The following is a 22,502-nucleotide window of genomic DNA, read 5'->3' as shown; positions in this document are numbered from 1 at the left end:
CTGATCGTTAACCCACTGAGCAAGGGCAGGGACCGAACACGCAACCTCATGGTTCCTAGTCGGATTCGTTAACCACTGCGCCACGACGGGAACTCCGTGTTGCTGTATTCTTTAAGTTTTTGTTTGTTGGAAAAAATTTTTATTTCCCCTTCTATTTTAAATGATATTCTTGCTGGATAGAGTATTCTAGGTTGCATAGTTTTTCCTTTCAGCACTTTAAATATCTCTTGCCATTCCCTCCTGGCCTGTAGTGTTTCTGTAGAGAAGTCAGCTGATATTCTTATGGGGGTTCCCTTGTAGGTAACATTCTGTTTTTCTCTTGCTGCCTTTAGGATCCTCTCTTTATCACTAACTTTTGCCATTTTTATTATGATGTGTCTTGGTGTGGGTCTGTTTGGGTTCAGTTTGTTTGGGGCCCTCTGTGCTTCTTGTATCTTGAACCCAGTACCCTTTAGATTTGGGAAGTTTCCAGCAATAATTTCTTCAAATATATTTTCCATCCCCTTATCTTTTTCTACTCCTTCTGGAATTCCTCTTATGCATAGATTGTCCCGCTTTATATTATCTCTTATATTGCTTTCCAGTTTTTTGATTCGGTTTTCTGTCTGTTGACCGGATTGAGTGATTTCCATTATTCTATCTTCCATATCACTGATTCGCTCTTCTGCATTATTCATTCTGGTTTTTACTGCCCTTAGTTCAGTTTGCATCTCTGCAAATGAATGTTCTAGTTTTTCTTGGCTCCTCCTTATATTTTCTAGTTCCTTTCTGAGGGTATCTGCATTACTGTTCATATCTTCTCTTAATTCCTTCAGTATTTTCACTATTTCTCTTTTGAACTCCAGGTCTGTCAGACTGCAGAGATCTCTTTCATTGTTGACTGTTTTAGGTGAGTTCTCCTGTTGGTTTGACTAGGGGTGGTTTTTCTGCTTCTTCATCTTGCTTGTTGTTTTCTTTCTCCTGAGGGAGTTGTACTCTCCGTTATCGGGCAGTGTTTGCCTTGTCACTGCTGCGGAATTTTTCCTGAGGGCTGGCGTTGTTGGTCAAACTTTTTTGAGGCAGTGTGGTTTTTCTGGAGTGTTGATGGGGCTAACAGTGTTTCTTTGAAGCAAAGGAGGGCTTCCTGAGGGCAGACAGGACTGGGAGGTCCACACCACGATGGTAGCAGATTTCACTTGGTCATGCAGAGCTTGCTCTGGTGTTTTTAGGCTGTGGAGTTCTTGCAGGGGGTTGTTGGTGTTGGGCAGCTGTTCCTCAGGAGTGCAGCACCCCCTGGGGGCTGGAGCAGCTATCTGGGTCACTGAAAACCTAAGAGGCTCTTCCCTAAGGCAGCCCAACTCAGAAGGATGGCCTGAGAATGTAGGTGGATCTTTTCACAGTCTGGCCAAGCTTGTTGCAGCTTTTCTGGGCTGCAGGGGCTCTTCCAGGGGGCTGGTGGTGCTGAGCAGCTATTCCACGGGAGTGGGGCACCCCCTGGGGGCTTGGGCGTGTAGCAGGGCCACTGGAAACTCAAGAGGCTCCTCCTAGGCCTGGAGTATTTTAAAGGGAAGTTTCATTTTATTTTTTTTTAAGTTTGACCAAATTTTCTTACTTGTTATAGAGCTATTCTTATTCTTATTGGATCAGTTTTAGTAAGGCATATTTGTTTATAAGAATGTTTCCATTTTACCTAAAATTTTAAATTTATGATGAAAATTTTTATAATATCCTGTTATTGTCATTTCAATGTCTTCAATTTAGTAGTAATATACCCTTTCTCTTTCATTCTTGCTTTTGCTTATTCTCTTTTTTCTGTATCAATTTTATTTTCTTTATTTTTTCAAACTGTAAGGTTTTTACTCTGTTGATCCTCTCTATTCTGTGCTTTTTATTTTCACTTTTTACTCTTTTTTTCAAAAATAATGTCCTTCTCTGTAATGTTTTGTTTTTATGTGTATTTTTTATCCTCCTAAATTTGAGAATAAATTCATTAATTTTCGACCTTTCCTTTTTCATAGAATAATCTTCAAAGTGTATAAATTTTCCTCTGCATAGAGCATTGGCTGTATCACTAACATCTTAAAAGTTTTGTTTTGTTTTTTACTCAGCTCTAAATATTTCTAATTTTCATTATAATTACTTGTTTAATGTAGAGTTGTTTAAAACTTTATCTCTAAATATCCAAGGATAGTGTTTTTTAAGATATATTTTTGATATTGATAACTAATTTCTTTACATCGGAGTCAGAGAATGCAGTCTGAACGAGACTTACTTTAGCCTAGTATGTTGTCAATTTTTGTGTACATTCTGTATATGTTTGGACTATGTATTCTACAATTAGCAACTATAGTAACTTGTATATACCCACTGGTTCAATTTTTTAAAATAATGCTTAATACAGAAGGAAGCATTATTCATCAGATAATTTTGTAAATGCTCTCTGTATATTAACTTATATGATTTCCACAAATGTTATAAGTAAATCCCTGTTATTTTTCCCATTTTACAGATTAGAAAACCTAGGAACATAGCCCAGGGCCCACAGCCCAGGGCCTACAGCTAATAAGTGCCAGTACCAAGACTTGAACCCAGGTTGTGTGTGCAATACTAAGTTTCAAGCATGTTTAAACCTGTAAAATTGCAACTGTACTTATTAATATTTAATCCATCTTATCTATCAATAACTAAGAGAGTGTGTTAAAAATTCCCTCCAAAAATGCTGGCTTTGTTAATCTCTCCTTAAAACTGTCAATTTTTTGCTTTATATATGTTGAGATATCTTCATAGATGTATTATTTGGGAGAATTGTTACTTGAGCTTTTTATTTTATGAGGTGGCCCTCTCTATTTTTTCTTTGTAGTCTATTTCATTTATATTAGTGTAGCTAATATAAGCTAGTGCTTTTTTTTTGACCAGTATCTACCTTCTATACCTTTTTCCATACGTCTTCTCTCTAGCTATCTGTAGTCTTGGATTTTAGATGTATCTTTTTAAAACAGTATAAGGTTCTGCTTTATTTTTTTGTCCACTCGGAAATTTTATATCTTTTAACTTGGGCATTTAATAATGTGCATTTTTTGTACTTATTTCTGTATTTGGATTTATTTTGTGTCAATTAATTTTGTAGGTTCTGATAAACTATGCTTTCTTCATTTGTTTTGTCTAATTTCTTGCCTTCTTTAGGAGTCAATTGATCTTTTTGCTCTCCTAGCTTGGATGTTATATTCAGTGTTTTCTTTCTTTTAATAGATACCCAAGAAATGTTAAGATTTAAATGTTAATTTATCACAGACTTGAGCTAAATGGAATCTTCACCTCCTTCCTTTACAATACAGGATGTTGGAAAACTCTAATTCAGATTATTTCTCTCCTAACTTTTGTGTATTCTTATGGCTGTGCCTTGGTGGATGTTTTTAAAGTTGACCCGTTCTTAGTATTTTTTCATTCTGCTAACGTTTGATTAGATATCTGCAAACAAATACCAAGTAGCTTGAGCATTTTCTCTTCACTGAATTTCAAGGCTTCTATCTGAGTTTATTTAACTTCTGTGGGGTGTGTGTGTGGGGAGGACTCCAGAATTTTCTTTAGAGAGGGTCTGTTGGTGGGTAAACTCTCCCCACTTTTCTCTAAAAATGTTTTAAATTCACCTTCATTCTTGAAATAATTTTCTCCTTAATATACACCGCTCTTAGTCGACAACTATTTTCTTTCAATACATGGAAGCTATTCTTTGCTGTCGTGGCTCCCACTATTGCTCTTAATAAGAAAACTTACCTTCAAATTTTAAAGGAAAACCCTTTTTTTCCCTCCAGCTGTTTTTAAGATTTTCTTGTTGTCTTCAGTGTTCTGCTTTTGACCATAATGTATCTGAGTATGCATGGATATATTTTATTCAAGCTGCTTGGGATTTATTTAACTTGCTGAATTTGCAGATTGATATACTTTGTGAGTTATGGATATTTTTCAGCTATTATTTTTATATACCACCTCTACCACATTCTCTCACACTCTCCTTGTTGAACACTTAAATATGTGTTAGACCTTCTTACCCGATTCTCTGTATTTCTTAACCATTCTTTCATCTTGTTTGTCTTTCTAAGGTGCATTCTAGACTATTTCTTCAGAAATATTTTCCAGTTCATTGATTTTTTTTAAATTAGTTGTGTCTAATCTCTTGTTAAACAGAGCCTTTGAGTTTTTCATCATAGTTATTATTGTTTTTTGATTTCTTGTTTCCTACTTGGTTATTTTCCTGATCAAATTGATCCCTTGTATCATGTCTTGATATTATCTCACATTTTTCACTGTTTTCTTTTACTCTTCAAATTTATGGAGGTATTAATAGTATATGATAAACTCTGCCCATGTTGAAAGTGTACTATTTGATACATACTGGAATGCATTCTTCATGTTTTTATCAGTTTGTTGTATGCTATGTCAGTATCTTTTGTTTACATAAGAGTTCCCCTTAGAGGTGGAAAGGGAATTTGATACTTCCCTCTTCATCTCTGACTCCTTTTCCTCTTCCCACACATCTGAACCCCTAACGCAGGTTACAGGGTATTACTTAACATACTGTTCTCAAGAGTACTTTTCTAGAAGTAAATTCTAAAATGCCAGAATCTAGAAGAGCTTTCCCATGGGAAGAAACTAATTCCACTGGTGTTTGAAAACTCTGGCATTTCTGTTCTTAACTTTCTGTTAACCAATTCATGTGATAGAACTTGGTCCATGTTTCATTAGTTTTGCTGCTGGGTTTATACATGTGAAGGGTTCAAATATTTAAAGAGAAGGACATCAGTATCCCCCCTTGAGCAGCACTTCTTCATTTCTTGGGTTCAATCTACTGGTGACATCTTAGTGCCTTCCATGCTCTATTATTACTCTCCAAAAGTACACATGTGGCCATAAGTTCTATCAGTAATGGAATTGTATAACTTGGATATCTGTTCTTAACTAGCCATCAGGCAATGTTGATACACTGTGATATCAAAAAGGTCTGTCTTCAAATTCTACCAATCATAATTAATAATAAAAATTGTTCACATTTATTGAGGATTCCCTAAATGCCAGGCACTAAGCTAATATTTAAAAATGTGTTAACACATTTAGTCACCACAGTCACCCTATTATTGTCTCCACTTTCAGAAGAAGAAACTGAGACCCAGAGAGGATAATTATTTAACCAAAATCATAAAATCTAGTAAATGGCAATTCCAGAATTCACACCCAAGCTGACTAATCCCCAAAACTGTGCTTTGAACCACTATATAATTTTCACTGTACCCTCTGATCTGATTTCAAGACTCTGGATTTTATTTAAATGTATTTTATTTAAGTTGACCGTTCCTTGGCTCTAAAAATATCAATACCAGGCAGTTCTATTTGTGTTAATTATGAGGCTTGATGTTTACCAAGCATTTTTATTTTACATAATCAAGAAATGTTGCCACAGTTTTTAAGGTAGTTTTACAACCCTGTACAAGGATAGAGGGTGATATTTGAGTAGACCAAGTAACTTGCCCAAGTTGCAGAATGGTAGTTTAGTGACAGCACAACAAACTTCAGCTATACATCTATGTCAGGCACAAAGGAGAGTCAATCAGTTTGGAAATAAAAGATCAAGGTATTTAGAACCACAGAGATCCACTGGGGGAGGGGTGGTGGGCCCAAGAAAGATGCTTGGGCAGCTGACACCTGACCTGACTCTTGTAGAAGGAAGAGAAATTATCCAATAGATGTTGCAGTTGAACACGTATTGGCAGAAGTCAATGAGAGATGGAAAGATGCTGACATCTAAGGGAACAGCATAAGCAAATATACAGAGACATGAACTACTACGGTTTTGAGTTAAAGTGAACTCTATTCCACTTTGCTGAGGATAAAATGTGAGACAATGAATGCTGGATAAGCCTGATGATTTTGGCCACATTATCCAGGTCACATTAAAGTATTTGACCTTTATCTCAGAGGTGGTCTGAAACCAAAAAAAAAGCTGTAAGCAGTATTTGCAGGAGCATCCAAAATGAGAAACCCAGTTGGTACCTGGGTTAGGAGCTCAGGGGAAAACTTAGGGCAGGAGGCATGGATCTGGGACTGATCAGATGCATGTAGCACCAAATGCCTTGAGCATCTGGTGTGAGAAGGGAAGAACTACACATGTGTGAGGTTGACAGAGGAAGCAAGTCACAAACAAGGCTAATGAGAAATAGAGAAGCAGATGCTAAAATGCTGAGGACTGTTATGGAAGAAGAGGAAGCAGATATTTCAACAGAGGGGGATCAACAGCTTCCAATGCTTCTCCCCACCTCAACCTTAGAAGTCATCAAAGTTGGATACTGGAATGTGTCCAGTGGGCTTTTGTGACTTCAGCGAGAGTCACTGCCAGTCCACTCCTCTTCCCATAAGATTATAATGATACACAAAATGTTGTACATTGATGTGGTTTTAAAAGATCTCCGATTAGTTATCTCTTGCTACAAAACAAATGACTACAAATGGGGTTCCTGAAATCAACACACATGTGTTATCTCACAGTTTCAATGGGTCAGAAGTCTAGGTACAACTTAACTGAGTTTTCTGCTTCAAGGTCTCACAAGACCTCAATCAAGGTGGCAGTCAGGGCTGAGGTCTCCTTGAGGCTTGGCTGGAGAAGGATCTGCCTCCAAGATCCCACGGTTGTTGGCAGCATCCTTTTTCTTGGAGGTCATCAGGCTATGAGCCTCAGTTTTTTGCTGGATGTCTGCCGGTGGCTGCCCTTACCTCCTTGCCACATCAGGCAGCTTACCACCCGGCAACTTGCTCCTTCAGAGCCAGCAAGGGAAGGGATGCCTCTTAGCAGGACAGATGTTATAGTCATATAAAGGAATCTTAGGAGTAACTTTTGTTGCTTTCCTTTGGAAGGAAGCCTTGGGTTCTGTCCACACTCAAGGGAAAGGGGTCATTGAAGACTGTGAACACAAGGCAATGGGAACATGGAGTTTACTTCAGAATGTGTTTGTCACAGGCCCCCTCAAAATATTTACCCTACTTTCTTATACATTCCCCCATCAGCTGTTGGTCTTTTAAGACCACTCACCGCCATTATTAGCCGGTACACAGAGGACTTTGGGTCAATGGCCAAATTTGTCTGTAATGCAAAATTTAATATTTATCTGGATTTTTAAATGCTTCCCATTATTCACCCATGGCCACTGGTGATACTTCTTCCTGCTCCTTACCTGAGTTTCTCTGGACACTTTCCTTTCCTCCTCTGAACTTTAGTTTCATTCCCCGAAGTAAAGAATACTAGTCCCTCAACCCAGAGATGTCGTCAGATTACAAAATTAATCACAGTGATTCATATAAATTGCTTAGCCCAGTGCCCAACCCATAGAACTTTCTCTATGGTAGCCATTTCCTTTTTCTGCTAATGAAAGAATAAGAATGAATAGAAGGCAAAAATGACTGTGTCATGTTTATCCCTGTGAAGTACTATTTCATGGAAGGAGAAAAACTATGACATGGAAGATTAATGGTGATTACCCACAGCCATGTGACTTAGGCGAGAAAAAAATGCAAAGTAATCCAAGAATTTAAATGTTAACAAATGCTGAAGGCTTAACCAAGGAGTCCTTCAGCTGGATTCTCACCTTCAACTTTGTGTATTATTAAATACTCTTTTTTTTTTGTCTTTTTAGGGCTGAAACCACAGCATATGGTGGTCCCAGGCTAGGAGTCTGATTGGAGCTATACCTGCCGGCCTACACCCCAGCCACAGCAACACCAGATCCAAACTTCATCTGTGACCTACACCACAACTCATGGCGACATCAGATTCTTAACCCACTGAATGAGGGCAGGGGTCAAACCCACAACCTCATGGTTCCTAGTCAGATCTGTTTCTGATGCGCCACAAAGGGAACTACCTGAATACTGTCTTTAGCTTGATGTACAAGGGGAAAGGTTTGGCCATTTCTAAATGAAACCTCTGTTATTCGTAACAAAGTTCAAGGTGGACATGCTGAAGAGTGAAGTGCGTCTTCTCTAACTCAGAAGCCCAAACAAAGCTGTCTCGGTGATAGAAATATTCAAGAGTGGACTTTCATCCTGATATGGGAAATTTAGGGGCCCAATTTCATTCCTATTCTTATAAGTACACAGATAAAGGTGAAGGTCTGGAAAAGGTACTTCCAGAGGAGATGAAAACCAGTCTTTGAATAGTCATCTACTATCTACTGGATAATTAGAGACATTTAAAAATCCAAATAAAAATTGAGTTTTACATGAGAAACAAGGTTGGCCCTAGAGGTAACTCAGCAATCCAGTCTTCACATACTCATAATCTGCCGAGTGTAGGTGGAAACATCTTGATTTTTTCAAATTGATGGTTATAATTAACGTTAACAAGACACATTAAGACTTGGAATCTCAACCGTAACTGGCTGAGTGCCTAAAGAGGAGGGAAGCAAAAATCTCCATAAGGGGTCATCAAATCTATGTGTACAGAATTCATTGTCATTTTTTAATATATCCAACAAAATTAGCACACAGACAATACTTGTTTCCTTCACTTCTATAACTAAGTATTGATTTATCACATGTCTCAGGCCTGGGGCTAAGCGTTGAAACCTATGGCCTTATTCAGTGTTCACAACAGCCCAGCAGGAAGCTGCTCTTGTTAAGCCCATTTTATAGATGAGGAAGCTGAAGCCCTGAGAGCTTAAGCCGCTGCTGTAGGGTCACCCTCCTACAAAGAGGCAGATCTAAACCCTAAAGTCAGCACTCTCCACGCCCCAAATACTTAAGAGTTCCAGTAAATTCAGACGAGCTTAATTACATGATTTGGGAAGTGCTGCCTAAAGGTATAACTACTATTATGTGGGAATCTGTTGACTATTTTCATATCGTATGAGATGACAATCACCAAAATAATTAGGGATATTAGTTGAAGGCATGTCTCTACTAATTATGTGCCCTACATTGAAATAGAGTCTGTATTCTTAACAACCCCCACCCCCTGCTGCGGCCCAGGGTCCTCCAATTGCAGCAATGATTTCACATACATCCACTTTCATAATCTATTCAGATAATTGAGAGGTTCTCAGGAAACGTGAGACAAGTAGAGATACCCAGGTCAGGGTATATGTGGCTCTTCCATGAGGAGTCTTAAGGAAGACCAAGAACTGACTTGGGACAGTCCAATAATGAGACTCTCCTGCGTTTGGTTAGTGACATTGGGAGAAATCACATTTCACATCTATACTCTGGTGTCCTCCTTCCTCCTCAAACCCAGGTAGGAGAATTGGTTAATGGTGACAGCATCATCTGTTAGACTTTTCTATCTTCCTTCCTAAGCTTCCCACATCCAATTGGTTGGTAAGTCCCACCAAGTCTTCCCATCCCAAGTGTGTGCACATGCTTCCCCCTGCAATGAATGACTTGCACCCAGACCCTCACCATCACCAGCTATGATCACGGCCATATCCCTCAATCTGGTCTCCTTACCTCCCATCTGCTCCCACCTCCCAGCCTGTTGTCAGGCCCATCCTTACAAACCATCTGTAAAGTCAGCCTCCCTTCAAGTTCCCTTCCCTGTACAGTGTGGAAATTAAAGACATCAATCATTTGCAACTCCAAATAAATCAAAGCAATTTAAATTCTTACTTCAGTCTGTTGAGAAAAGGCAAACTACGTAGGTAGTTTGGAAACATTCTCCTTAAGCCTACGGAAAATTCCAAAGACTACACAATTCATTGTCTTTCTTTTTGATGACTTTTGCATTTCTAAAACAACATGGGGGCATCTTGCACTTGCTTAAACCACTCCAGCAGTTTCCCCTCTCCATCAGCCAAAAGTAAACCAAAACAAAACACCAATTCCTTGGTACGCTTGTTCATTATTTATTTACTTTTCCATTGATCATTCCATGCATTAATTGACTGTCTCACCTGCGTGTTCTTTGATGCATGAACTCATTCATCTATTCCCCTTTTAAACACTTCATGAGAACCTATAATGTTGCAAACATGGGAGTGAGTTCTAGGTTCTCAACGTGTTCATGAACAGGTGTCCCACAAAATGAAGTACTCTGGGAATTATTTCTGAGGCCAAAGTGTAAAGAGGAGAGAATGAGCTTGTTAATAGCAGGCAGTATGTTTGTAAGATGGTTGCTTGGAGCTTGGTCTAATGAAGTTGCTAAATGGGAACGGTGGAGAAGAGCATCATCAAGGCGGTGGGAACAGCATCACAACTGCGTGCAGTCATGGATGTTCTTGGCTTGTTGGAGGAATGATGGATGTCTCAGTGTGACTCAAATGAGAATAAAATAGAAAGGAAAGATGGGACATGAAATTCAAAGTAAGGATGAGGTCAGACTTTCCCACAAAGCCAGGTGAAAATACTTGGACTTCTGTCCATTTTTGTTCATTTGAAGAAAATGTTCCAGAAGGTCTTTTCATGTGAAATGTACGGGGGCCAAATCTCAGCTGTGTTTATGCTTCCATCATCATCAATCTGTTTCTTACTAACCTTTCTAGTTGTATCTCCTATGGTTTTCCTATTTCAACACTCAATGTATACAGAGGGGATTGGGGACTTATAAGGATATCTCTTTAACCTTGTCATGTTAGACAAAATTTAGGCGGATATAAGTTTGTCCAAAGACTCCCCATATGGCTACAGTTTCCATACCCCATCCTGTTGGTCAGAGACATTTAAAAGGTAAATTAAACCAACAGACTGTCTGAAAGGGCCCAGAAAAAGTGAAAGTGTGTAGGGCTGATCCTTTATTCCCTAGGAAGAAAAAAACACATCCATCCATAGGGATGGAAAAGATACCCAGAATGTGACATTCTTACATAAGAATGGAACATCTAGGGACAAGAAAGTGGCAAATAAAGTTTCTGGGTGAGGAGATGCCAGTGGCCACAGGAAGGATGGTGGAAGAGATTTTGATAGCCCATGGGGTATGTAACTTGAGTCCTTTGCTGTTTGGTGGAGCTCGACATGGTTCATCAACCTGCCAAGTTCCCTTGGGCATCTAGGAGGCCATTTGGAAACAAAGTTCAAGTTGATGCTTCCTTAAGTAGTTTTTGGACCATTCATTCATGTCCAGGGACTGAACTTATGTAATCAAGTCAGCCTTCTCATGCCTCTCACCATGATTTTTTCTTTTTGGTTTGCAGGCAAGGGTTCTTGACATCTGAAATACATCCTTCCTTTCCAATCTCTTCATTTTGAAGCTGTCCTCACTTATCCTAAGCCATCTTTGGTGTCACCTCCTCCAAAACATGCCTCCTGGTCACCCCAGAGCCTACTCAACTGGTTTCTCCTTTCTCTGACCTCCCATTGCTTTTTCTGATGAAGCTACTCTAGGAGCAGTGGACAGAGCCTGTGTGGTTGGAAATGGATTGTTGTCATTACTCTCAAAGTTAGCTAACGTAGCATCTTTTGTTCATCTAGAGATGAGTTGAAAACAGAGCTTACCCTCCCATGGCTGTAGCTTATTAGAGGGTCAATGAGAGTCAAGGTGACCTGTACATAGGAGCAAGAGAGCTGCAAGAAAGAGCTCTACTGGATGTTAAAGGAGAGAGATATCATTTAAGTGGTGGTCAATCTCAGAGAGTGGACAGGCTGTATTGGTGCTCCTCTAGGAGTATATCCTCCTGGGAACCCATCCAGTAGTGCCTAGTCCTGTCTTGTTGACTCAGAAGTGGGGTGGTATGAAAGATCCTCTTGGGATCACATGACTGTTTAGCTGTGCCACCTCTTAGCATGTCCATCAAGGATCCCCACAAATACACAGACCACAAGTTCCATTTGCTTACCTAACAGGTAAATAAGAGCTGGATGAGGTCAGAGATCATGCCTGAATTCTCTGCCTTGCCACATTAGCAAGTTAGTCAGGAGTAAGTCAAAGACCAGGAGGCCTGTGTCCTGATTTCCCTCAAGGCTGTACCACAAGGCATCCCCTACTACTTCAAATACAGAGTTCATTCCTCTCACTGGCTCTGAGCTAAAGTTGATGGGATGAATGTAATTAACCAGAGCTGCTTGACCAAGACATGGCAGTTTACAAGGACAAATTTTAAGGGGGGGGGCTTAAGAATGGATGAATACTTTAATATGTCACTTCATCATGTACCCCCCTTGCCATTCAACCACCCATGTACTCACCCATCCACTCACTCCCTCATACACCCATATATTCATTGATACATAATTGATTGATTCATTTATTCATTCATCATTCACTCACTCACTCAACCAATATTTTCTGAACATCTGGCCTGGTTAAGGCATTGTGTTGGGTCCAATGTTACAAGGGTTTCACCATGGTGCTAAGCGGACAAGCAGTGGAGTCGAACATAAGAGCAAGTCCCGTAAGCTAATACATAAGGGCAGTGATCAAGTGTAACACAAAGAGCCCTAGAAACCCACCATCCTTTTCTGCATTTAATGTAGTACTTTCAGAGAGTTCTAAAAAATTCAGTATTTATAAATTCAAGGGGGGAAGAAAAGATCAGAGGGGGGGAAATAAATCTTAGCAAACGAAGAGATCTAGAGAAAATCTCTTCCTTCCCACTGTCTGGCTGAACACAGGAGGGAGAACTCCAGCAGCCAACACGTATTTCTCAGCTCTCATCCAAAGGGTCAGGCCCTTGAGCCTCTGTTCAGGCAGAGCAGAGGGAAGATCTGCTCCGCTGAAGACTCGGGCTCATTGTCTCCTAATGCTGGACGTGGTACCCAGGGACCTCAATGCAAGGTAGCTGTTGTGAGTTATCATCTTGCTTTTGTCCCCTGGGGTTGGTTTTTGCCTATCTAGGTTTACTCTCTGAATTCTCAAAGTCTGAGATCCACCTTCCTAAAAGGGCCAACTTGGGTATTTGGAACACATACCCTGCCATTATTGGGACCTTAAAATCTACCCCTGGTGCCAGAGAGAGCCATGGGTTTCCACCAAGAAGAAAGGGACTTGGACAATATGAGTTTGAATTATGGCACTTTGTTTAACATTATGTGATCTCAGATGAGTTACCTAAACTCTCTGAGCCTCAACTGGATCATCTATCCAATGAAGACCAGAATTACTACCGATAAATTATCTCGCTTCATCCATCCTTCCCTTCATACTAAACTTTTTCTTAAGCATGTTACATAGATTTTAATATAGAATTCTCAGAATTATAAGTGGCTTAGTAAATTAGACTGTTGCTCAGAACTATGTATTAATCCCCCAGCACCATGTCCAAGTGGCCGAGACTACCTCTGCACTGAGTAACTCTGCTTGGTCATGAGACTAGGTTTGATTGGGGGGCCATAAACCATGGTGATGTGACCAAAGCCCTCAAAAACTCTTGGAGGACAAAGCTTGTTCTCTTGTATCTCCACCATTGCCATGAGAATAACCTGCCTTCATAAGACCATTTGCCCGAGGAAGATGGGAGACCTGTGGAGCAGAACCACCCCATCCAACCACAAACCCACAGTGAGAATGAGACATGGAGCTGCTGCTGTAGCTTAAGTTTGGACCACTCAGATGAGCCCCACCTGGATGAGCCAGACCTTAGCTGAACCACAGACACCTAAGCGATAATAACAGGTTGTGGTTTAAGCTACAGTGCTCTGTGGTGAATCGTTATGCACCAAAACTAACGAATACAATAGCTTTATTATAAGCTCTAAATCATAAGCAAGAACACAGGAGAACAATAAGATTAAGTAAAATGACCAAGGTAGTGAGTGGCTGAGCTGGGCTTTGATCTTTTAATCACTCTGCTATATTGCTTCTTGCTAAGCTGTGCCTCCTTCGTAATACGATCTAATCTGGGGTTGTTAGGAGAATGAAAAATGTTAGTGCAAACACCTTGCCCTGTGCCTATTAATTTATTGTGTGTGCTGCTACATGCCACATCCTGCTCGAAGAGCTTTGCATGAATTAGAATAATAACAATATCGGCCAGTCTGGTTACTTCTGGAATTGCATGGCAGTTCCCTGTAGATCCGCAGGGCTGTCTGCAATGGACTGTGGGGTCCTGGAGCATAAGGGTACATCCTGTGCATCCTGGCATGGTCAGGGCTACCACAGTGCTAGTGTAGGGCAGACTCAGAGATATTTGCTGAATGAATATTTCAAGAATTAACTGGAAATTTAGGTCTCTTCACAAACAGCTTCCTTGAAGACCTGTGATAACAATGAAATTCAACAGCTTATTTCTAATCTAAATTTCCTGTCCCTCATTTATTACATTCACTTTCTTTAAAAAAAAGTGTATATATATAGCTATATATTTTTTTTCGCTTGTCTCCTTCGTACTCACAGACACAACCACACATACATACTATTTTGTCAAAATAGTAGCTCAACAATAACATACTGCACCTTGGCAAACTCTCATCTCTGCTAAAATTGCACCAAGCAAAGTTTGTTGTTGGTTATATTTTTTAAAAAGACATAATATCCCATCTTATCAACTTCCAAGTTAGAAATCACTCTAGAACTTGGGAAGCAGCATATACCCACACCACACATGCGCACACACACGCACACACACACACACACAGCCTGTATTTTGCACCTCATATAGCTCTGTTATATCAGTTGCCAACACAGAAGGGGCACATGTCTGAGTTTCTTTGCTGCTCCTAATTACACAGAGATTGGAACCTTCACATCCTCTGCCTGGGAGAGCCGTGATTTCCCCCAAGGTCCAGAAAGCATCTCACTGCCTTTGTGTGTTGGTTCAGATGAGCGTGGGCAGTTAGACGTGCCCTTTATTTGCCTGTGATGTGCCATACAGGCACTTGAGAAAAGCATGTCCTTGGCAGTGCTGGGGCTTTGTCTGTAGCACAAAGAGCAGGGGCTGCAAAGGTGAGGGAAATCCTGCAATGTGGACCTCTAGCTGAGTGTCCCCAGAAGCAGAGGTCACCACTCCGCTGTCCCAGGTGCTGAATCCAGCCCACGGATATGACTTGATTGACCACTTTTATCTCCCCCGTTGGATCAAATATTTACCATTTGAATTTTACATCTAGGTTTGCAGCTTCCCTTGAAAACATGGAAGACATGGCAACAACGGGCTTCATTTCAGGTTGCAGCAACAGTGGCTGGAGCTGCAGAAGATACTCACTCCCCACTCTGCACACCCTGGCTGCCCAGCTGTCCCCTGCGGTAGGGCTCAGTGTAGGCTTCTGGCAGTCATTGCAGTGCCCTGTTTATTATTTTCTCTTCTAGTGGGAAAATGTTTTCCTTGTCCATGTCCTTAGCCAACGTATTTTTAAAATAAACTAGAAAAGCTACACATTTTGAGAAGACTGGAAGGGAACACGCTTCAGTTTGGAAATAAAGACTTTCTGTGCATTGAATGTGGACAACTCCAACATGCTACGTGTATCAATAACCTTGAGTGACCTTGTTCCTCAGGGCCCTTCATGGCCTCTTACTGGTGAAAACCCTTCTGGATCCCACCAGGAGGCAGGTGCTGGAGGAAATAGCAGGCCGTCTTTGGCATCAGGCAAACCTGGCTCCAATCTTCTCTTTGCAGTGCCACAGCTCTGAGACCTTGGGAAAGTTAAACACCCTGTGTGAGCGCAATGCTCTCATCTACGAAGGACAAAAGGTCGAACCTACTGCGTGGAATTACTATAAGGAACATGAAATGACTATGAGTGAATTGTCAAGCAAAATGGACATTAACCAAAATAAGTTCTCAAAAATACTATTTTCCAGACTTCCCATTGTGGCTCAGTGGTTTAAGAACCTGACACAGTGTCTGCGAGGATATGGGTTCGATCCCTGTCCTCATTCAGTAGGTGAAGGATCCGGTGTTACCGCTAGCTGCAACATAGGCCACAGAAGCAGCTTGGATCTGGTGTTGCTGTGGCTGTGGCTGTGGCATAGGCCTGAAGCTGAAGCTCTGTTTCAACCCCTAGCCCAGGAACTTCCATATGCTGCAGGTACACCTGAGCTGCAGAACTGCAGCTGCCAGCCCACACCACAGCCACAGAAACGTGGGATCTGAGCTGCATCTGCAACCTACACAGCAGCTCACAGCTGGATCCTTAACCAAATGAGCAAGGCTAGGGATCGAACCTGAATCCTCATGGATACTATTTGGATTTGTTTGTGCTGTGCCACAACAGGAAATCCCCTCCTATAGTGAGCTATTACCATGAGGCTAGTTCTTACCAATGAAATAAGCCAAAGTGGTGGGCATCACTTACTTCTGCAGAGTCTTTTTAAGAAGCACTTGGTCTATATATTCTCTCATTTTCCCTCAGGCTTTTGGACACAGCTGAGGGCAAGAGGCTGGTAGATGCTGAAGCCACAAGATAAGAAGAGCTTGGGAAAGCTGCCTGCCAATCACACATACCTACTGTGGAGGTTGTTATATTTGAGCCATTATATTTTGGGGGCTATTTGTTTGGGTAGTTTAACCTGTCCTAGCTACTGTCCACAAGATTCCCATAAGGACATATCTTATGGGTTTGGGGATCCTTATAGAATGTTGTAGCCTTGCACTGAAGGACATTTATAGATGGGGAAAGTCCTTAAATCACATATGAGAATTAACAATAAAAAGGTTTTTAAACTTCCAATTATATCATGGAACAAAAGGTGCTAGTTAGTCCGCAGTCAACAAATATTAGATGATTACTTATTTTAGGAGCCTGGGAGTCAGATTAGAGGGAAGAATAACATGGAAAAAATGATTGCACTCAGAAGATTTACATTCCAGTGATAAGTGCCTGACTAGTTTTGGTCATAGTTTTGGTCCAGACTTTTAATAATATAGAGAATCCTCTAGAGCTAAACCTACACTGTAATAATTCTGTGGGTAAGAGAATGGTCAGGGATTACATGCCCTATATTTGTGTGTTTTCTCTCAGCCCCACATTGTCCTTCTATATTCTTCTCTACTACAGGGGGACTAGAAGCCTGAAAGACACATTTCTCAGATTCTTTTGTCACCTGCCTCCAACTCTGTTCTACCAACTGAAGGGACTTGTACAAGGTTGAAAGGGGGTGGGAGCATGGGGGTGACAACCAATAACAGCAGCACTGTTAGTGCATCCAGCAGCTCAGTGAGATGGCAAGCCCCTGAGACGCTATGGCTGTGATGGAAATTCATGAGCCCTCCTCTGGATTTTGGCAGCAGGAACTAATACACGATTCGAACACATCCACCAAAATGGACCAACAGCAGCTACTTTATTTATGATGGCACCACTCCATGGGAGATGCAAACTCCATGAACTCTGTATTTGATTGGCTAACAGCTCTAATGACAGCCCATACCTTGGCTCCAGATATTCTCAACAACAGACCCACCAGCCTCAGTGTAATGGAGGAATTGTATTATCTGCAAATGCAAACCAGGATGCTAATAGCAGAAGATGCAAGAGAGCCTCATTAGTGATCTAGCCATTTTACTTACTCCTCTGCTCAAAACCTTGCTGCTGGCTTTCCAGCCTGTTCAGGGTAATAACAAAGCCTTAGCTTGCCTAATAAATGATGTCTGCCACTCTGTCCAGCTGCACCTGTAGATGCTTCCCATGCCCCTGCATTTAAAATTCAGCAATATTTGTGGTTTGCCATACATCTTCTGTGTCCCACCACTGTGGCTTTGTCCAGGCTGGTCCTTCCTGCGGGAACACACCCCCCCCTGTCTTTCCCACCCCAATTCTCTTAGTTATTGCTATAAATTGTTTTAACCGCTAACTCAGGCACTTCCTTCTACAGAAAGCGTCTCTTGGCATCTTCTTTAAGTGACTTTAGCTGTTCTCTTTCTAGTCCATAAAGTATCTAATGCTTATCTATATCATAATACTCATTAAATCGTATTATAAAAGTCACCGTAGGATCTAGGACGGTGCCTGGCCCATTGCAGACAGTTATAACAACAGCAGTAAATTTGTACTCATTTACTCAAATGTTATTGACCATCTTCTTCAGGCCAGATACTGCCCTAAACAATGAAAAATTATATGTGGTCACGCAGTCACGCAGTAAACAGTGCTGTGCAAAATTATGCATATTTTGTTTTGGACTATATCCATGAGCAACCAGATAAATCCTATGAGGGTGAAACCAATATCAGCCCCAATTTAAGATGCAGAAACTGAGGCTTAGGATAAGTAAATATTTAACAAATGAATAAATACAAGAATTGACATATAGCCATCTCTCCAACTGGACTGTAGACTCTCCGAGAGAATAAATGGAATCTTCTTCTTCTTCTTTTTTTTTTGGCTTTTTAGGGCCACACCTGCAGAATATGGAAGTTCCCAGGCTAGGAGTCTAATTGGAGCTACAGCTGCCAGTCTACACCACAGCCACAGCAACGTGGGATCTGAGCTGTGTCTGTGACCTACGCCACAGCTCATGGCAACACCAGATCCCTAACCCACTGGTCAAGGCCAGGGATTGAACCAGTGTCCTCAATGATCCTCATTGGTTTTGTTACCACTGAGCCACGATGGGAACTCCAAGTGGAATATTCTTATTCAGCTCTATTTTTTAAGTGTTTAACATGATGTGTAACTAGGACGATCCCATATCTTAGTTTGCCCATCACATTTCCTTCTTTGTGATGAAATCTATGTTTTTAATATAATTGTAAGTAATGTGACCCCTCATTCCCAAATGTGTCCAGGTTACCCAATGCCTGTTTCCCAGTGAATGCCATATTGATGTTGGTTGGGTTGAACAGAATTGGCCCATGTTAAAGAAAGAAGTCAAAGTTAGAAAGCAGCTATCCAAACTCCAATGCTTTTTCACCACTCTGTCTAAAGGAAATTAATCAGTTCTCAGCAGACCTCATGTTCAGACTATCAAAGAAAGACAACCCTTAGTCAAGAGACTCACAAGACTGGGAAGGAATTCTTCCCTATTTACCTGTTCACCTTCACCATAGAGAGAAAGAATCCAAAGCCCGATAGGTCAACTGAGCTGCACTGGACAAGAGGTAAAGCCATCACTGAAATACTTGTCCTCCCACATCAAGCCCAACGCTCGCTCCGGCACCGCTTCAGTGTCTCCCACATAGTCTTGGCTAATATATTCTTTCTTCCTGGAAGGCTCTTGCCTACTTGATGACCAAGATTAACCCCATTCATCCTTATACCTCCACCTCTGTGACCCAATGGCTCAGTTCTTACTCTTCCATCCTTCTATCTCCTCAGCTTCATCCTCTCCCTTGGGTATCTCATAGATAACAGATAGAGTAACTCTAGGGGGCTACTTTGTCTCAAAAGGGGAGCGTCCTCAGATCCAAATTCATGTTCCATGGGTCTCTACATCCCACCCTTCCCCACTCCTACCACTCTAGTGCCTGGCATGGGCTATGTATGTGTTAAATTAAAAGAAACTTACTGAACTCTAAGATCTTAATATGATTATTGTCCAACATTCATTTCTCAAAATTAAACTTCTGATCTCTGTTGATAGCATGACTTTTTTATCAGTATAGATTTAGAATTCACATTCACTGTGTTAAAAATTCATGGAGTGTTTATTTTCCATGGTTCTGTTCCCATTCATTGGGCACCAACTTGGTGTCAGACAAAGCCCTTGGAACTACAGAGTCTCCATCAGTCCAGGGTGAGAGTCAAGGAGAAAAGGCACACAGATCAATACATTGCTTTGTGCCCAGTGAGCCAAGACTTTTAGTCACCTCCCCTTAGAGTTACTCATACCTAGATGTGAGAGTAAGCACACACTTCTTAGATCCTACCACCTCTCCTTGGGCCATTTGGCAATAATTTGCTCTCATTTGTGTAACAGAGTAAGAGACCTTATGGAACTCTCTCCAATGATGGTGGAGCAACTCATATGAAACTGGACAATTTACTGACCTTTCTTGAGCATCAGGATCACCTTTAAAATTAGGATATTAGTGATAATTACTCCTTAGGGTTGTTAAGGTATTAGATGAGCTTGTGGTTGAACAGACTAAGAATAGTGCCTGGCACATGGCACATGGCACATGCTAAGTGTTGTGTACCTGTTGGTTACCAAGTAAATACCCATCTCCACCACCATCATCATCACTGTAGCTGTCAGTAGAAACAACGGAATCATGGCTATTGTGAAATGAGTATTTAGTATACTTTAGGGATATGCCAAGCAACAAAGACAGTTTATTTAATACAATACAATATAATGCTCTTTCTGGCATTATCATGTCATTGTATGCACAAGGACACAGAAGATAAAAGGGGGTCATGATCTAAAATAATAAATGACACAAAGTAAAAGAGCTACCTCCATCTATGCCAAAGTCTATTCTGAGATATCCAAGGCCGTTGGCTTCCCCAGATGCTCCACGTATCACAGAGAAACAGAAATGCCTTCATCACACCACTTACCTCAAACTCAACCAAGACTGCTCCCCGGACTTCATGGAAACCTGCAAAAATTAAAACATTCCAGCAGTTCCCTGATATTGATGAGATGTCCCAGCTGAGCCTTCACAGAGCCCTCAGCCAGGTTTCTGGCTGTCAGGTGAAGGAAAGAGGGAATTCAGGATCAGAGCTCAGCCTACAAAGGGAACACATCTGTTCCCTCACACTGCTGGGAACAGATCCTTTCTAGACTCATGTGGACAGCCATACACACAGACTCACTGGACTTACTCTGGGGCATGCAGCTACTCAATCCAGGCACTGGATGCTCTAGCATCACCTCCCAGAGTCCTTCCACAGTGTCCCTTCCCCCTGGGGCTGCTTCATCACGAAGCCAGAGCTCACAAAGGTCCTCTCCTTGGTGCACAGGAATCTGTTGGCCAGAGATCTGTATAAACTCCTTTCCTAAAAGAAAGCATTTCCTTAAGGACACCACAGGCTGTACAGGCATTGCCTCATCACTGTATAGTTGTTATGGACTCAACTATGTCCCCCCTCAAATCTGTATGTTGGACGTCCTAACTCTCAATATTTCAAAATGTAACTATATCTGGAAATAGAATCTTTAAGGAGGGGATTCATGTTGATGAAGTCAGAAGGATGGGGCTTGGGTGTTCCTGTTGTGGCTTGGGGAAACGAGCACAACTAGTATCCATGAGGATTTGGGTTTGATCCCTGGCCTCACTCAGTGGATTAAGGATCCAGCATAGATGTGAGCTGTGGTGTAAGTCACAGATGCAGCTCAGATCCCATGTTGCTGTGGCTGTAGTGTAGGCCGGTAGCTATAGCTCTGACTTGACCCCTAGTCTGGGAGCTTCCATATGCTATGGGTGTGGCCCTAAAAAGCAAAAAATAAAATAAAATAAATTTTAAAAATTAGAAAAATAATGGGGCCGTGGGGCCCTGTCTGTATAAGAAGACGAAGAGACACCAAGAGTGTGCAGAAAGGACCACATGAAGAAGGAAGGAGAAGGCGGCCACCTGCAAGCGAAGGAGACGAGCCTTGGGAGAAACCAACCTGCCAACACCTTGACTTCTGACTTCCAGCCCCCAGAATGGGGAGACAATAAATGGCTCTCACTCAAGGCCCCCCAGCCCGTGGTATTTTGTTATGGTGGCCTGAACTGCCTCACACAATAGTAAAGAGCAATGCGGTTGGCAGGATTTTTCCTAGGAGACAAGTATCAGTGGATATTTTTAGGAAGGGAGTCAACACACAGACCCCTCCGTGCCAAAGCCTGGCATTTACAAGGCAGAGCGCCCCCCTCCAGGCTGAAAGGGCTCCGAGTTGTAGTTTTGGGTTTAGTTGTTCTCTCCACCTCCTCGTCCATCCTAGACTCACAACATCCCACTCGCCCCACCAGACCTGGGCCCTTGAACCTGTCCATCCAGGGCCTCCCAACCTGGCTTGTGTGTCTGTCAAGCCAACCTCCTTCCCTGAGAAGGACAAGTTGGAGCCATCTTTCAGGAGTTCTCTTCCCCTGACAGAAATCAGCAGGGTTAGAATAAACTGCATAAGTTATCAGCTCCTCAGGAAAGAACATGAAAAAGGCCCTTCTATCACTTAATGAAAAATAGCTTCTTTTTTGGACAGAACTTCATAGGCCTGCAATCAAGCCATGGCTCCCCTCTCCCTTCCCTGACGTGCCATGCAGGCAAAGCAAGTCGGCATCTATTAATAATATTTTCTCCTGCTCCTTTCATTTTTCTGCATGTCCTACCACTGTCAGGCCCCGTGATGGAGCGGAGCCTTTATCTCGTCCGAGTCTGGCCTGTCAGGGTGATAAACAATTCTAACAAGAATCAGAATAAAGATCTTCCCAGTAGACTCTGCAGAGAGATAGAGGCTTTTCTCATTTTCTCGACGGAAAAAAAAAAAAAAATTTAATCTAGCGGCTCCGGCTTTTTTCAAGCGTCACATTCAAAGAGATGCAAATTTGTCAGAGCCGAGACCCCAGCTGACTCTGAGCACTGCATGAATGTCAAAGGGGGGAGGCAGTGTCTTTGACATGGCTGCCTTTTTTTTTGGGGGGGGGGAGTGGGGGTGGTGAGGGGAAGCTTTCTGCCGAATGTTAAAAAAAAAATAAGGTTTCACTTTGTAGTACATGTTTCAACAATTTTCATAAGTTTTCTTCTGG

Source organism: Phacochoerus africanus, chromosome 9, assembly GCF_016906955.1.
Source record: "Phacochoerus africanus isolate WHEZ1 chromosome 9, ROS_Pafr_v1, whole genome shotgun sequence".
Classification (NCBI taxonomy): domain Eukaryota; kingdom Metazoa; phylum Chordata; class Mammalia; order Artiodactyla; family Suidae; genus Phacochoerus; species Phacochoerus africanus.
The sequence above is the reverse complement of the archived record's forward strand: the minus strand, read 5'-3'. Positions refer to the sequence as shown.